Below are 15547 nucleotides of genomic sequence, written 5' to 3'. Positions count from 1 at the left end.
GGTGTTCCAGTAAGCCAATGTAAATTGGTAAAATTGGTCACTAGCCTGTTAGTGACAATTTGAAAGTAATGAGAGAGCATAACCACTGAGGTTCTGGTTAGCAGAGCCTCAGTGAGACAGTTAGGCACCACACAGGGAACATATACATGCACACCTATGAGCACTGGGGCCCTGTGTGACAGGGTCCCAGTGACACATACATATAGGCCACAAACCTATGAGCACTGGGGTCCTGACTAGCAGGATCCCAGTGACACATAACAACCATACTGAAAACATGGTGTTTTCACTATGAGCACTGAGGCCTGGCTATCAGGATCCCAGTGAGACAGTGAAAACAGTGACAAACACCCTGACATACACTCACAAACAGGCCAAAAGTGGGGGTAACAAGGCTAGAAAGAGGCTACCTTCTCACACAACCCCCCCCCAAACGAAGGACAATAAGGCTAACCTTGGCCAGTTGGGACTTTATTGTCTAAGTGGTGATAAGTAGAGAGTAGCTCTGCAATAGACTGGTTACTCCCTTTATCATCCACTATATGGTTACTTCCCTGTGGGGATGTAAACCACCCTGTTTGAAGTTTTTTAGCTAAGCAACAATGTGAAGATGTATTTTCAGAGTTTCTATCAGTAAGTTTTAGTTTAGAGCAGTGGGAATTGTCCACTGAACCTATTTGTAGTGATGGAAATGCCAGACAGGGATGCTGTCTCAGAAAAGCCATGGCTGGGCAAAAACTTTGTCCATTTGGCTGGAAGAGAGAACAGGGATGCTGTTTCTCTTGAGTTGGAGCAGGGCAGGGATGCTGTCCTATGAGCTCCACACTAGGGCAGGGATGCTGTCCTAAGTGTTGTGAGGCAGTACAGGGTTTCTGCACTAAAGTTTCTCTGGGAGGGTTGGAGGGATGCTCCATGTTAACTAAAATGGTGCTCTTTTTGTCACCAATGTTAGTTATCCCACAGAGAGGTACTTCCACCTCAGGGAGTCCAGCTTTGCCAGCTGATGATTCCCTTGGAACAGGTGCCACCCCAGGAGAGGTTTCTCCCACCACAGGAATAGTATCCTGAATGGTAGGGTGGTTAGGGGATACTGTGATACCCTTTTTACCTGTTGATGGAGAGGGATCCTGAGTTTTCAGGCCTTCTCTCCTTTGCTTTTTCATTTCACTTGAAATGAGAGGGAACAATTCCTCAGGGATGCCCAGCATGGCTGCATGGGCATAAAACTCTACATCAGCCCAACCTGAGGCCTCTAGGTCATTACCTAAGAGACAGTCTACAGGTAAGCTAGGTGATACCACCACCTGCTTAGGGCCAGTAACTCCACCCCAACTAAACTGAATTATAGCTAAGGGAAGAAACTTAGTGGAGTTATGGACATCAATAATCTTATACTGTTGTCCAATGATGTGTTGTTCAGGAGGCACTAGGTTTTCAGTCACCAAAGTGAAACTGGCACCTGTGTCCCTGTAGGCCAAGGCCTCAACACCATTTATTGAAACTGTCTGCCTGTACTTATCCATTGTAAGGGGACAAGCAGCCAGTGTGGCAAGGCCAGTGCCACTAGGTGTGACAGAAACTGTCTTGGGACTGATTACATCAGTTTCCACTATGGACCCATAAGTGAACCCAACTACACCCTTTGCTTGACTGTTGCCAGCAGTCCCACCACTAGTACCACTACTGCTAGGGGCACTAGAGCTTGATGTATTAGTGGTGGTAGGCTCAGGGGGTTTACCTGGACAGGACTTATCCCCTGGCCTATGGCCTCTGTTCTTACACACAAAGCACCAAGGCTTTTTAATGTGTGCAGGTTGGGAAGAAGAGGAAGAATTTGTTTTATCCCCACCCTCTGAAGAATGTTTAAGATTTGAAGTGGGATCTTTGGTTTTACCCTTATCCCCATGCTTATCTTGAGATTTTTCACCATCTTTCTTCTTATTGCCATCTTTGTCACCCCCTGTATGAACTTTTCTGTTCACCCTTGTTCTGACCCATTTGTCTGCCTTCTTTCCCAATTCTTGGGGAGAGGTCAGATCAGAGTCTACCAGGTACTGGTGCAACAAATCAGACACACAATTATTAAGAATATGCTCTCTCAGGATTAAGTTATACAGGCTGTCATAATCAGTAACTTTACTGCCATGTAACCACCCCTCCAAGGCCTTCACTGCCTGGTCAATGAAATCAACCCAGTCTTGTGAAGACTCCTTTTTGGTATCTCTGAACTTTATCCTGTACTGTTCAGTGGTTAAGCCATAACCATCCAGGAGTGCATTCTTAAGAACTTGGAAATTGTTAGCATCATTTTCTTTTACAGTAAGGAGCCTATCCCTACCTTTTCCAGTAAATGATAGCCATAGGATAGCAGCCCACTGCTTTTGAGGGACATCCTGTACAGCACAGGCCCTCTCAAGTGCAGCAAACCACTTGTTAATGTCATCCCCCTCCTTGTAAGGGGGAACTATCTTATGCAGATTCCTGGAATCATGCTCTTTTGCAGGATGACTATGGGGAATACTGCTGCTGCCACCATGGGTATCTAAACCCATTTTCTGTCTTTCCCTCTCTATTTCTAAAGACTGTCTATCCAAATCCAGCTGTTGCTTCTTGAGCTTCAGTCTAGTTTGCTCCACTCTCAATCTATTGAGCTCCCTTTCTAACAATCTGTCATCAGGGTGGGTGGGAGGGACATTTCTAGATACAGAGGTATGATGGGAATGAACAGAAGGAGACCTGTCCCTTACAGAGGGCACCCTAACAGCTTGGCTACCAGTATAATGTGAGAGCACATCATCAGTATGATGTGATTCAACCTCTGTACCAACTATGCTAGACTGTCTAGTAATGGGCAGGCTGAGAAGTTTCTTTCCTGAACCTTTTCCTGGGGGAGTCCCTGGATCAGATTGAGAACCATTAGCTACTTTTTCTACAGATTGGGCACTTATGGCCTTATCCTGTACTCTAAGCATATTAATTAACAGTTCTAAGGAAGGATTCTTCCCTACACTCAAACCTCTCTCTATGCAGAGACTCCTTGCTCCTTTCCAGCTAAGGTGATCATATGCAAGTTTGGACAGTTCAACTTTTTGGCCTGTGCCAGACATTTTTAGAGAGTTAAAGTGATAGACAAAGAGAAAAAAGTTTTCAGAACTTTTTGGAAAGACAGAAAAAAACTTTTTAAACTTTTAAGAACTTTTTGAAAGTTTAGGAGTACTTTTCAGCACTTAGAAAAGAGTGAAAAGAGGAAATGCAAAACTTTTTGGCTATGTGTATATACACTGACCTTGTTTTGTATATTTTTCTCTTATGAAAAGTACAATGACAAGAGTGGTAAGTAGTCTCAAGCACTTATCCCACCACTGCACAACCAATGTAGGAGGCTGGACTGGCTTGTAGTGAGTACCAAGGGGTACTTGCACCTTGCACCAGGCCCAGTTATCCCTTATTAGTGTATAGGGTGTCTAGCAGCTTAGGCTGATAGATAATGGTAGCTTAGCAAAGCAGCTCAGGCTGAACTAGGAGACGGGTGAAGCTACTACAGTACCACTTAGTGTCATATGCACAATATCATAAGAAAACACAATACACAGTTATACTAAAAATAAAGGTACTTTATTTTTATGACAATATGCCAAAGTATCTTAGAGTGTACCCTCAGTGAGAGGATAGGAAATATACACAAGATATATATACACAATAGCAAAAATATGCAGTATAGTCTTAGAAAACAGTGCAAACAATGTATAGTTACAATAGGATGCAATGGGGAAACATAGGGATAGGGGCAACACAAACCATATACTCCAAAAGTGGAATGCGAACCACGAATGGACCCCAAACCTATGTGACCTTGTAGAGGGTCGCTGGGACTATTAGACAATAGTGAGAGTTAGAAAAATAACCCTCCCCAAGACCCTGAAAAGTGAGTGCAAAGTGCACCAAAGTTCCCCTAAGGACAAAATAGTCGTGTTAGAGGGAGAATGCAAGGAAAACACAAATCAGCAATGCAACAACGATGGATTCCTGTCTGAAGGTACCTGTGGAACAAGGGGACCAAGTCCAAAAGTCACAAGCAGCTCGGAGATGGGCAGATGCCCAAGAAATGCCAGCGGTTGGTGCAAAGAAGCTCTTTCTAGGCTGAAGAACTGTGAATACTGCAGGAACGACAAGGGCTAGAGACTTCCCCTTTGGAGGATGGATCCCCCACGCCTTGGAGAGTCGTGCAGAAGTGTTTTCCCGCCGGATGGACGCCAACAAGCCTTGCTACACGCAAATCGTGCGTTTGGCGTTTTTGGACGCTGCTGGGGCCCAGGAGGGACCAGAAGGTCGCAAATTGGACCTGCAGAGAGAGGGGACGTCGAGCAAGACAAAGAGCCCTCACTGAAGCAGGTAGCACCCGGAGAAGTGCCAGAAACAGGCACTACGAGGATGCGTGAAACGGTGCTCGCCGAAGTTGCACAAAGGAGTCCCACGTCGCCGGAGACCAACTTAGAAAGTCGTGCAATGCAGGTTAGAGTGCCGTGGACCCAGGCTTGGCTGTGCACACAGGATTTCCGCCGGAAGTGCACAGGGGCCGGAGAAGCTTGCAAAGTCGCGGTTCCCAGCAATGCAGCCCAGCGAGGTGAGGCAAGGACTTACCTCCACCAAACTTGGGCTGAAGAGTCACTGGACTGTGGGGGTCACTTGGACGGTGTCGCTGGATTCGAGGGACCTCGCTCGTCGTGCTGAGAGGAGACCCAAGGGACCGGAGATGCAGCTTTTTGGTGCCTGCGGTTGCAGGGGGAAGATTCCGTCGACCCACGGGAGATTTCTTCGGAGCTTCTGGTGCAGAGAGGAGGCAGGCTACCCCCACAGCATGCACAAGCAGGAAAACAGTCGAGAAGGCGTCAGGATCAGCGTTACAGAGTTGCAGTAGTCGTCTTTGCTACTATGTTGCAGGTTTGCAGGCTTCCAGCGCGGTCAGCGGTCGATTCCTTATCAGAAGGTGAAGAGGGAGATGCAGAGGAACTCGGCTGAGCTCATGCATTCGTTATCTAAAGTTTCCCCAGAGACAGAGACCCTAAATAGCCAGAAAAGAGGGTTTGGCTACCTAGGAGAGAGGAAAGGCTACTAACACCTGAAGGAGCCTATCACAAGGAGTCTCTGACGTCACCTGGTGGCACTGGCCACTCAGAGCAGTCCAGTGTGCCAGCAGCACCTCTGTTTCCAAGATGGCAGAGGTCTGGAGCACACTGGAGGAGCTCTGGACACCTCCCAGGGGAGGTGCAGGTCAGGGGAGTGGTCACTCCCCTTTCCTTTGTCCAGTTTCGCGCCAGAGCAGGGGCTAAGGGGTCCCTGAACCGGTGTAGACTGGCTTATGCAGAATTGGGCACCTCTGTGCCCAACAAAGCATTTCCAGAGGCTGGGGGAGGCTACTCCTCCCCTGCCTTCACACCATTTTCCAAAGGGAGAGGGTGTCACACCCTCTCTCAGAGGAAGTTCTTTGTTCTGCCATCCTGGGCCAGGCCTGGCTGGACCCCAGGAGGGCAGATGCCTGTCTGAGGGGTTGGCAGCAGCAGCAGCTGCAGAGAAACCCCAGGAAGGGCAGTCTGGCAGTACCAGGGTCTGTGCTACAGACCACTGGGATTATGGAATTGTACCAACAATGCCAGGATGGCATAGAGGGGGCAATTCCATGATCATAGACATGTTACATGGCCATATTCGGAGTTACCAAGGTGAAGCTACATATAGGTAGTGACCTATATGTAGTGCACGCGTGTAATGGTGTCCCCGCACTCACAAAGTTCAGTGAATTGGCTCTGAACGATGTGGGGGCACCTTGGCTAGTGCCAGGGTGCCCTCACACTAAGTAACTTTGCACCTAACCTTTACCAGGTAAAGGTTAGACATATAGGTGACTTATAAGTTACTTAAGTGCAGTGTAAAATGGCTGTGAAATAACGTGGACGTTATTTCACTCAGGCTGCAGTGGCAGGCCTGTGTAAGAATTGTCAGAGCTCCCTATGGGTGGCAAAAGAAATGCTGCAGCCCATAGGGATCTCCTGGAACCCCAATACCCTGGGTACCTCAGTACCATATACTAGGGAATTATAAGGGTGTTCCAGTAAGCCAATGTAAATTGGTAAAATTGGTCACTAGCCTGTTAGTGACAATTTGAAAGTAATGAGAGAGCATAACCACTGAGGTTCTGGTTAGCAGAGCCTCAGTGAGACAGTTAGGCACCACACAGGGAACATATACATGCACACCTATGAGCACTGGGGCCCTGTGTGACAGGGTCCCAGTGACACATACATATAGGCCACAAACCTATGAGCACTGGGGTCCTGACTAGCAGGATCCCAGTGACACATAACAACCATACTGAAAACATGGTGTTTTCACTATGAGCACTGAGGCCTGGCTATCAGGATCCCAGTGAGACAGTGAAAACAGTGACAAACACCCTGACATACACTCACAAACAGGCCAAAAGTGGGGGTAACAAGGCTAGAAAGAGGCTACCTTCTCACACCATAGTCCGGCCAAACACACATGTGCAGTTAGTGCCCTCTCTCCTCACCCCTCCTCCCACTTCCCAAGGTGCGGCTCCACCCCTCCTTGCACCTGTTGGCTGAGCCAACAGCAGAAAAATAAAACGATATTCAAGTATTGTTTTATTTTTCTGCTGCTGGTCTGAGAGCTTCCGACCTCATTTGGTCTTTAATATTTTATTCATAAGGGGACACGTTAGAGGTTCGATAGACCTTTTGACTGCGCTTAGAGGAATCTTACCATCATTACTCTCACTCTTTTCATAAACAATTTAGGGCCCACAACATATAAACAATTGAGTTGTCAAAACTTGAGTAAGTAAACGTCATGCACTATGGTATGACCCATGTGGCCATGAATAACCACACCTTTAGGAAAAGTTAGAAAGTTTATTCCCCTATATTAACAATGCTAACATTACATATATTAGTCTCAATACCAAATGATAAACATATATGAATAACACTGGCTGACCAGATCTTCTAAAGAATCTCAGTTTAACTAAAGCGTTTACAATTAAACATTCAAGAGTTCCAGTACAAGGCAATAATAACAATAAATGCGAAATAGAAATGACATATGTAAGGAAATGCCTCCTTGGCATGGTTACCCCCTGACTTTTTGCCTTTGCTGATGCTATGTTTTGAATTGAAAGTGTGCTGAGGCCTGCTAACCAGGCCCCAGCACCAGTGTTCTTTCCCTAACCTGTGATTTTGTATCCACAATTGGCACACCCTGGCATCCAGATAAGTCCCTTGTAACTGGTACCCCTGGTACCAAGGGCCCTGATGCCAGGGAAGGTCTCTAAGGGCTGCAGCATGTCTTATGCCACCCTGGAGACCCCTCACTCAGCACAGACACACTGCTTGCCAGTGTGCTGGTGAGAACAAAATGAGTAAGTCGACATGGCACTCCCCTCAGGGTGCCATGCCAGCCTCTCACTGCCTTTGCAAGTATAGATAAGTCACCCCTCTAGCAGGCCTTACAGCCCTAAGGCAGGGTGCACTATACCATAGGTGAGGGCACCAGTGCATGAGCACTGTGCCCCTACAGTGTCTAAACCAAACCTTAGACATTGTAAGTGCAGGGTAGCCATAAGAGTATATGGTCTGGGAGTTTGTCAAACACGAACTCCACAGCACCATAATGGCTACACTGAAAACTGGGAAGTTTGGTATCAAACTTCTCAGCACAATAAATGCACACTGATGCCAGTGTACATTTTATTGTAAAATACACCCCAGAGGGCACCTTAGAGGTGCCCCCTGAAACTTTAACTTAACCAACTACCTGTGTAGGCTGACTGGTTCTAGCAGCCTGCCACACTCGAGACATGTTGCTGGCCCCATGGGGAGAGTGCCTTTGTCACTCTGAGGCCAGTAACAAAGCCTGCACTGGGTGGAGATGCTAACACCTCCCCCAGGCAGGAGCTGTAACACCTGGCGGTGAGCCTCAAAGGCTCACCCCCTTTGTTCCAGCACCGCAGGGCACTCCAGCTAGTGGAGTTGCCCGCCCCCTCCGGCCACGGCCCCACTTTTGGCGGCAAGGCCGGAGGAAATAATGAGAATAACAAGGAGGAGTCACTGGCCAGTCAGGACAGCCCCTAAGGTGTCCTGAGCTGAAGTGACTCTAACTTTTAGAAATCCTCCATCTTGCAGATGGAGGATTCCCCCAATAGGGATAGGATTGTGACCCCCTCCCCTTGGGAGGAGGCACAAAGAGGGTGTACCTACCCTCAGGGCTAGTAGCCATTGGCTACTAACCCCCCAGACCTAAACACGCCCTTAAATTTAGTATTTAAGGGCTCCCCTGAACCTAAGAATTTAGATTCCTGCAACTACAAGAAGAAGAGGACTGCTGAGCTGAAAGACCCCTGCAGAAGAAGAAAAGAAGACACCAACTGCTTTGGCCCCAGACCTACCGGCCTGTCTCCTGCCTTCTAAAGAAACCTGCTTCAGCGACGCTTTCCCCAGGACCAGCGACCTCTGAATCCTCAGAGGACTGCCCTGCTTCAAGAGGAACAAGAAACTCCTGAGGACAGCGGCCCTGTTCCAAAAAGACTGCAACTTTGTTACAGAGGAGCAGATTTAAAGACCCCTGCAAATCCCCGCAAGAAGCGTGAGACTTGCAACACTGCATCCGGCGCCCCCGACTCGACTGGTGGAGAAACAACGCTACAGGGAGGACCCTCCGGTGACTCCAAGACTGTGAGTAACCAAAGTTGTCCCCCCTGACCCCCCACAGCGACGCCTGCAGAGGGAATCCCGAGGCTCCCACTGACCGCGACTGCCTGACTCTAAAATCCAGACGGCTGGAAAAGACCCTGCACCCACAGCCCCCAGCACCTGAAGGATCGGAACTCCAGTGCAGGAGTGACCCCCAGGAGGCCCTCTCCCTTGCCCAGGTGGTGGCTACCCCGAGGAGCCCCCCCTTGCCTGCCTGCACCGCTGAAGAGACCCCGTGGTCTCCCATTGACTCCCATTGGAAACCCGATGCTAGTTTGCACACTGCACCCGGCCGCCCCCGCACTGCTGAGGGTGTACTTTTTGTGTGGACTTGTGTCCCCCCCGGTGCCCTACAAAACCCCCCTGGTCTGCCCTCCGAAGACGCGGGTACTTACCTGCTGGCAGACTGGAACCGGGGCACCCCTTTCTCTCCATTGAAGCCTATGCGTTTTGGGCACCACTTTGAACTCTGCACCTGACCGGCCCTGAGCTGCTGGTGTGGTGACTTTGGGGTTGCTCTGAACCCCCAACGGTGGGCTACCTTGGACCCCAATCTGAACCCCGTAGGTGGTTTACTTACCTGCAAAAACTAACATTACTTTACCTCCCCCAGGAACTGTGAAAATTGCAGTGTCCACTTTTAAAACAGCTAAATGTGTTTCATGTAAAAAGTATACATGCTATTGTAATTATTCAAAGTTCCTAAAGTACTTACCTGCAATACCTTTCAAATGAGATATTACATGTAGAATTTGAACCTGTGGTTCTTAAAATAAACTAAGAAAATATATTTTTCTATAACAAAAACCTATTGGCTTGGAATTGTCTCTGAGTGTGTGTTCCTCATTTATTGCCTGTGTGTATGTACAACAAATGCTTAACACTACTCCTTTGATAAGCCTACTGCTCGACCACACTACCACAAAATAGAGCATTAGTATTATCTCTTTTTGCCAGAATCTTACCTCTAAGGGGAACCCTTGGACTCTGTGCATGCTATTCCTTACTTTGAAATAGCACATACAGAGCCAACTTCCTACAACATACATCCAGTCTCAGCAGGTGAACAAGATAAATTCTCAATTACTATCATTCATCAGCATTAGGATTTCTCACTAACCCTCTAATTAGAATAGCATGTTTGGACTTCATGCAGAAGCAATTTAGACAAAGTTAATTTGGAAAACATCTAATTATGGCTCCATCAAAATTAGCGGTTGGTACCTAGAAATGTAAAGAACAAAACCCTTCAACAAACAATAACATTTTGTTATACCTCTCCTCGATGGGATCAGCAAGTCAGGATTCTCTTCGTCAGTTGGACATCAGTCTGGTCAGCATCGATAACGGATAGTAAAATAACGGGTAGTAAAAGGAAAAATGGTTTAGACATTGTGGGCTTTTAGCTTCCGGGCAATTTATATTTAGCAAGCTAAGGAATAAAAAATGTCCTAGCTATCGTAATGGAAAGTTTCAATTCTATTAAGGACACAGTGAGGTGAGGATTAGGCTTTGCGTCATAATTAAAACAATATTTCCCAGCCAACATCGGGAAAGAACAACAGCGACAAAGGACTTCCATTTGCATCCAATCAACAGTCAGCCAGCATCTGAAGAGCCCGATTTCCACAGCTTCCCCTCCTCTTTCTTCCTTCGACCTCCATTTAGGATGAGTCTTGTATTCTTGCTTTGAGATATCCGTTTCTACATAGGTATAGAATGATTAAATCCAAGCTTTTTAATAAATATGGCCCAAATGTGTCAAACAAAACTTTTCTAAAGTTTCAAGATTGCTGAATTCGTACAGAAGAACCATGCAGTTGTAGCAGACTACAAATCCTTTTTTATTTTCCTGTCAGATCTGGAAATAGGAAAATATATTTCATATCACCCACCTCATAGACAGGGCGGGATCCTTGATCTAAATAAATGAGTTGAGCTAATCCTCACCTGCATGTCCTTAATAGAAGTGAAACTTTCCGTTACGACAGCTATGAACATTTTCATTCTATGTCAGGACCAGAGGCGAGGATTAGGCTAGTTTAAAGCTGTTCGGCCACTAGCGAGGCCACGTTTGGATGGGTTTAAAATAGAAGGTTTTGAACGTGGACTCAGAGGACCAGTCGGCTGCATTAAGAATATCCTCCAAGCGAGCCCCAAAGGCGAAAGCCTTAGATGCCATCGCACTTCTCACGGAATGAGCTCCAAAAATAGAAATGTCTATTCCTGCCTCACTCAAGGCCTATTTAACCCCTCTGGCAATTGTAGGAGACGAAACCGCTTTATGGGGTTTCGTTAGAGCGATGAGGAGTTGATCTTCTCCATGCGGTCTGAGATTACTAGTCATGGCTTTGTAAACCTTAATCGCCCTGACTACGCAGAGTTTAGGAATCTGTAGGAGTTGTGGATAAGAAATTGTATGAGAGTTAGATTATGTACGCCTGTGAATATGAAATAGGACAACTTCTGGAGTAAACACTCTACCTGTTAAATCCAAGGCTCTGACATCTGAGACCCTGCGACAGGATAGAAGGCTTAGAAGGGTTGCTAACTTGGACGACATCTGTTTCCTGGAGAGATATTTATTAGACAGCCATTTCTAAAAGAGAGTCGGAACCCTATTGACGTCCCAAAGGAAAGAATAGCGTGGTTGGGGAGGCAGAGACAGTCTAATGCCTCTTAAAAATTTGCATACCATAGGAAGCTGTCCTGCGAGAGAACCTTCAATCAGACAGTGACCCACAGAAATGGCGGATCGGAAGGTATTAACTGATCTATATGCCATCCCTTTTGAAGCGAGGGACGCCAAAAACATTAATTATATGGACAGCTCCTGCCCCATGGGATCCATATGACATTGAAGGCACCAACCGACCCAGCGTTTCAATGCAGAATTGTACCTTCTGTCTCTCTGACCAGGCTCTGGCGAGGAGGGCAGCTGCCTCTTGTGAAGTTCCTGGGATCTTCCAACGTTCCTGGTAATCCTTCACGCCATCAGATTGAGACCTCCCTTCCCTACGAGGGGTTGGGGGAGACCCGAAGGATCGAGCAGAAGATCTGGGAGATGGGGTAGACAGATTGGAAAATCCCAAGAAAGTTCCACCAGAACCGGAAACCAGGCTTGAGATTTCCAGATCGGTGTGATCAGCACCAGATCCGCCCTCTGTCTTCTGAGAAAGGATGACATCCTCATTATCATCGCGAATGGGGGAAACGCATTTCCCTGTTCCCAGGACCAGTCCTGGAGGAAACCATCTGTGCAGATCGTTTTGGGATCTGGTCTCCAACTGCAGTACATGTTGAGTTGGTGATCCAGGCGGAAGGCAAAAAGGTTTATGGAAAAGGGTCCCCATCAGGCTTAGATCACTTGGAAGACTGTTGTGTGGAATTTCCATAAGCTTGCTTTGTGCCAATGACGGGAGTGCAAGTCTGCCACCTGATTGGAGGACCCGGGCAGATGCTCTGCCACCACTGATATCTGATTGTCGAGACAGTATTCCCAGAAGGATTTCGCTAGATCGTAAATAACCTTCGACTGGGTGCCGCCTAGGTGGCTGATATAATGCACTGTCACCACATTGTCCATTTTCAACAGGACGCAGCATTGAGGTCTGTCCCTCATTCAGCAACACACTGCAAAAGAGCCTGCCAGGAGCTCCAGGCGATTGATATGGAGGGTGCATTCTTCAGAAGACCACACTCCACCTGTGGTAAATTCCCCACATAGCGCTCCCCAGCCGGAAGCGCTGGCATTGGGTTTGATGACCAGATCAGGTCGTGAACCGAAGATGGCGCAGCCGTTACATGCTTCCATGTCAGCGATCCACCATTGGATTTCCTCCTTAGCTTCGTCCGAGAGTGGGACCATTTGACAGTAAGTGAGGCCCCTTAGCAGATGGGAGATTTTCAGCCGTTGGAGGGCTGGATAGTGGAGGGGCCTGGAAAGATCGCTTGAATGGGAGATGAGAGGAGGCCCACAATACGGGCAAGATGGCAAAGAGAAATCGTAACCTTGACCAGGGTATGTCTGAGTTTGTGGCGAATTTGGGGTATTTTGCAGGATGGGAGGCTGAGACTGGCTTTGACGGAGTCCACAACGAAACCCAAGAATTGGAGGAACTGGGTTGGAATTAGGATTGATTTTGCCTCGTTGATGACAAAGCCTAGAGATTTCAGAAAATGGATGGAAAATTGCAGATGCAGAGAGACGATGAGGAAATTCATCCATCAGGAGAAGATCGTCCAGATAAATAATGAGCCTGATGCCTCTGGACCCGAGGAACTCTACGATGGGACGCGAGAGCTTGGTAAAGCACCAAGGAGCAGAGGAGAGACTGAAAGGTAGAGAGGTAAACTCGAACATCTGTCCCCTCCATTTAAACTGGAGGAAAAGACGATAAGGCGGAAAGATGGGTACTGTTAGATAAGCATCCTTCAGGTCGAGGCGTACCAGCCAGTCGTTTGCCTGGAGAAGGTCTCGTTAGAGGTGGATGCCCTCCATTTTGAAGTGTCGGAATATGACCCATTCTTTGAACTCCCTCAGGTTGATCACTGGGCGGTGACCTCCGTCTCTTTGCTCCACCCGAAAGATGTTGCTGACAAAGCCCGAGGGATGGGGATAGGTTAGAGTGATAGCCTGTTTCTCCAATAGGTCAGAGATCTCTGTGTCTATGAAAACCATCTGGGATGGTGAGAAACGCAGCGGTCGGGGTCTCCTTACCTGTATAGGGGAGCCGTAAAACTCTATGTGAAACCCTTCGACTGTCTGCAGAACCCAGGCATCTGCGGTGATAGCTCCCCAATTGTAAGAAAACTGTGCCAACCTGCCCCCCAGAGCACATCCCATATTGTGAGAAACACTCACCTTTTTGGGTACTGGAGGTATTGAAGGTGCCTCTGCCAGTGCCTCTGGATCCCCGGTGTCTGGGGAATCGACGGGTTGGATAAAAGGATCCAAATCGGGACGTGTCCTGCCATTGTCCTCTTTCCCTGGACGTGTTTTGAGGTGGACGGACAGTCAAGCGCTCCCTTCCTCGATTGGCCAAGGCAAAAAACCCAGGAGAAGACATTTTTGATGGATGTCTGGGCCTTATCCACTGACGTGAAAGTGGAAACGAACTTGCCAAGCTCACGGATGAACGGCTCCCCAAAGAGGCCACCCTGGGTAACCAGACCTGCATCCGACGTCGTCAGCTCCTCCAGTTTGGGGTCTACGTTGATCAGAAGAGACCTGCGCCTTTCCGTAGAAAGCACACAATTGGCTTTGCCCAGAAGGATAATTGCTTGTTGCGCCCATCCCAACAACACGTCTGGGGATATGAGGGATCCTGAGGACTTTGCATCTTCCGCCATGTCCAGGATCTTGGTGAGTGGACCAACATCGTCAAGAAGTTTGTCCTGGCAAGCCCATCAGGACCGGTCGATCCCCTTCTTGGGGTCTTTGATGAATTTACCCAGGAATGTCACCATATTGGTGTCAATCTCAAGGGTGAAGGCCAATTTGTCCTGGAAGGAGGGACGAGGGCACAATCTGCTTTGAGGCGGTTCCGGACCTACTTATCCAGTGGTTTGTGAAGGCGCCCCGCCACGTAGTTGTCTACTTTGGGCATTGGCAGCTATTCCGTCGACCGTAGATGAACTAGGTCATCAGGATCGAGCATATCGTCCGGAGGGACGTCTCCTGTTCTTTTAGCAGTGAGTGAGAGGGGCACAGGCCCTTCCGGGTCTATGTCCGTGTCCGAAGAGCGTGGGGACTCATTGGGTTTGTCAGGCAGGGGGTCAGGATCCTGGGGGTGTTCCATAACCATAAGGCTTTTTTAAGGCACATAAAGGCCTCTAGGGCGTCATCTTCCCCTGTGCGTTTTCGTGTATGGTTCAGACTTTTTGCCTGACCCATAGCTGATAGTCTTGAGGGTCCAGCTTGATGATTCTTTGGAATGGATTGGGGACATTGGGCTGCCATCAGGTCTATTTTCTTCTCATAATGTGGCAGAAATTATCACCAACGGGGAGGTAGGAGATTTGCTCCTCCTCCATATAATCCCCAGAGGTATCTCACATGTGGTGTTTCTCGGCCATTTTATCACACACTGTGGCCTGTGACTGACACTCTGTGCAGCACTCGCTGCTCTGAGGGCAATATAGTTCCTGGCAAGTTTAAAATTGATGTGCAGTATGTTTAAATCTGCCCTTGGGGCAAATCTGAACGCTAATTAATTCTCCCCTGTAGTAATACATGGGGAGAGGGGCGGCCTGGTAGCCTGGATGCTATAGGCCTGTGCTGCATCCCTGATATGACTTGAGCCTTACCCTGCCGGTGTCGGACTCCAGGCCGGCTCCGTAATTGCAACTGGACAGCTCCCACCAAGCTTGGGGATTAAAACCTCCTGGAGACAACAAGCTGTGGACGTGCGTCAGTTATTGCTATTTAGAACTAATGAAACTGACGTGCGTCTGCCCCCGGGGTAAGACGAGTGAAGCATGGAATGCCAGGAATGCGCAGGCCCCCTGGCGGTTGGAAGACCACACCGCACTCGGAACCCTGCTGCAAATGCCGCAAAGGAGATGGGAACGTTCCCGCGGTTGTAGGGAATATTCCCTAACTCGCAGCAACAAGTGCAAGCGTCAAACACTGCAAGAGAGCAAATAAAACATACTGCATATGTCGCTACACAGGAAAAAGGATAAACAGTACTTATCTCGCTGTGGGAGCAGTGAAGAAAGAGGAGGGGAAGCTGTGGAATCAGCTCTTCAGACGCTGGATGACTGTTGATTGGATGCAA

This window comes from Pleurodeles waltl, chromosome 3_1 (assembly GCF_031143425.1).
Source record: "Pleurodeles waltl isolate 20211129_DDA chromosome 3_1, aPleWal1.hap1.20221129, whole genome shotgun sequence".
NCBI lineage: Eukaryota > Metazoa > Chordata > Amphibia > Caudata > Salamandridae > Pleurodeles > Pleurodeles waltl.
The sequence above is the reverse complement of the archived record's forward strand: the minus strand, read 5'-3'. Positions refer to the sequence as shown.